This window comes from Myotis davidii, unplaced genomic scaffold (genome assembly GCF_000327345.1).
Source record: "Myotis davidii unplaced genomic scaffold, ASM32734v1 scaffold266, whole genome shotgun sequence".
NCBI classification, from domain to species: domain Eukaryota; kingdom Metazoa; phylum Chordata; class Mammalia; order Chiroptera; family Vespertilionidae; genus Myotis; species Myotis davidii.
The window spans coordinates 2,045,807-2,048,899 of NW_006300032.1; positions in this window are offsets into that span (position 1 = coordinate 2,045,807).

Below are 3,093 nucleotides of genomic sequence, written 5' to 3' on the forward strand. Positions count from 1 at the left end.
CGCCCCCCCTCTCTCTCTCTCTCTCTCTCTCTCTCTCTCTCTCTCTCTCTCTCTCTCTCACACACACACACACACACACACACACACACACACACACACACACCAATTAACTGAAGGCTTTTTTATATAATCAATTCCATATGGTTTGTAAATCCCCAGAAGACAAAATTAGAAACAATGGATGATGTCAGAGAAGCAGAGTTTGGATCAATCTTCAGCAGCTTTCGCTGTCTCAGGCGGTTATGTCCATTACTGAAGATATTAAAACACAAATTCACCGACCACTTGTCAGTGAAATTCTAGCTGGGATTCGAGCATCAGAAATGTCTATATTTCTAAGCAACCATCTGTTGCTATAAATTCCAAGAAGCAGAGAACAATGGGGCCTGGAGTAGCTGAGAACATTTTATTGGAGAGCCAGAAGATTTCAAGCATAAGACAAACATTTGCAGTGCCTCTACTCTTACTACGTTTCAGTAAGATAGAAGCACATTTTGAAGATGAATATATTGGAAATGCATATACCATATTAGGAACAATTTTAGAAATATTATAAGAGCAGTATGACAGCACCAAATTTGTGTCCCTGCTCTAACCCCTCCCACCCCATCCCCACCCCTTGAAGCTTTACAAGTGTTTTAGTCTCTGAGCCTCCGTTTCCTCATGTGTAAATCAAGGCAGTGATGTGTTTTGTTGAACTATAGTGTAATAATGTGTGGTTCAGAGGAAAACCTCATGGCAATGTGGGAATACCTACTTCTGAATCAACATTAAATCAAAACAAACCCTTAGCTTCATCAGATGCCCAGCTGTTGTTATGTGAAATCCCTCCAAGAGCCCAAACAAGGGAATTTTATGTAGCCAGTTCTCAGATTTATTATCCTCATGTTAACGGCTTACTGAGCCAAACATTGCTGGGGTACACTACATCATGTATATATATAGATAGATATTATTAATGTAGATATGGACATAGATAAATTCCCACAGGATTATGTTTATTCTCTAAGATATCAACTTTGCTGACTCTCAACCCAGGGAGAAATGGAATGCTGACAATCACTACTTCTTTAAATGGAATGATTTCTTGTCATATTCAAGCATTTTCTATTTCTCCAAATAGCTCCATAAAATATTAATAGGTGTTTCCTAGGAAAAACAGAATCCATGGTTCAATATGCTTGAGAAAGACTTGATTGAACAAAATTAAACATGTCTCATTTTGTAAGATGTTTTGGAAAGTTTAATATTTAATATTTCCAAGAGGAGAAAATGGTATTGGTTATCTTGTGTGTAACAAATCTAATGCTGTGTAACAAATAGTTCCAATACTTAGTGGCTTCAAAAAACAAACATTATTATCTCAGTTTGGTCAGGAGTCAGGCATGGCTTAACTGGATCCCCTGGCCAGGATCTCTCATGCTCCAAATGTCAGCTGGGGCTGAAGTCATCCCATAGCCAGATGGGAGAATGATCTACTTCCAGGCTCATGAAAGTGTTTTTTGGAACAAGGACCTCAGCTCCTTACTGGCTGTTGGCTGGAGACTCCCCTCCCATGAAGGCTTCTCCATAGGTTAGCTCACAAATGGTATCTGGCCAAATGAGCAAGTGAAAGAGCAAGGGAGGGTAGGCAAGATGGAAGCCAGAGTCTTTGTGTACCATAGTCTCAGAAGTGATTACATCACTTTTGATTAGTCAGAACAGAGATCAGCAAATGTGGTCAGCAGGCCATAATTGCCTGCCACTCATTTTTGTAAATAAAGTTTTATTGGAACACAGCTTAACTATACCAGCATAGTTGAGTGATTGGAAGAAAGACCATATGGTCCACAAAGCCAAAAATATATGCTACCTGGCCCTTTACAGAAAACTTTGGCTCTCCTGCATTAGAAGCAGGTCTGACCCACAAGGGAAGGACTCACAAGGGCATGGACACCAGGAAGTTGGGATCATTGGGAGTCATTTTACTTTATTTTATACTAGAGGCCGGGTGCACAAAATTCATGCCCTCGGGGGATGTCCGAATGATGCCTTAGGCCTGCTCACCACGGCAGTCGGACATTCTTAGTGCTGCTGTGGAGGCGGGAGAGACTCCCGCCACGGCTGCTGCCCTCCCCCGCCATGAGCCTGGCTCAGGGGTTCTGACTGAGCATTGAGTGTCTGCCCTCTGGTGGTCAGTATGCATCATAGCGACTGGTCGTTCCACTGTTTGGTCAATTTGCATATTAGCCTTTTATTATATAGGATTAATGTTTTTATTGATTTTAGAGAGGAAGAGAGAGGGATAGTTAGAAACATCAATGATGAGAGAGAATCATTGATCGGCTGCCTCCTGCACATCCCATACTGAGGATCAAGCCCGCAACCTAGGCATGTGCCCTTGACTGGAATCAAACCCAGAACCTTTCAGTCCACAGGCCAATGCTCTATCCACTGAGCCAAACCAGCTAAGGCCACTAGGAGTCATTTAGAAGCTGCCTCTCACATAACACCTGCCCATGAGTAGGCATTTGATGAGTATCTGATGAGTAATTGAAAAATTATTCACATTTTATCAATTTTCCAATTTCCAGGACTGAAAAGCAAGTTACTAGCTAAGAAAAATTCCTTCACTGATTATTAGGATTTGACAACTATGTCGCCACAGTGGCAATTTATCAACTTATGTGATCTTCTTGTTAGTAAAATTTTCATCATTATGTTAAATGCGTTATATGGTAAAATCAGGTTAGAATTGAAGTATTAAGTAGGTCGGACAGATTATTCTTTCATGACATTAGTGAATTGGAAGAAAGGGAAGTATTTGAGGGTACTTGAGATGAGAATTCACTCTAGGGCAAGAACACTGACTGAATTATGCTTACTATATGGTAGTAGTCAATATCTTCTAATACCTTTAGAAATATGTACCTGGCATTTCTTCCTTAAGAAACTTATAGATTCTATGCATTGGGGAAAAATCTATTAGCAAGTCTTCCTCCTGAAGCATGAAGAAGAAATAAACTACTAGGGGTGGAGAAAAAAAATCCCTTAAATATGCTCCCCAAGAAGTAATCTGGTTCTAAAGATCGCGGGCGGGGGGGGGGGGGGGGG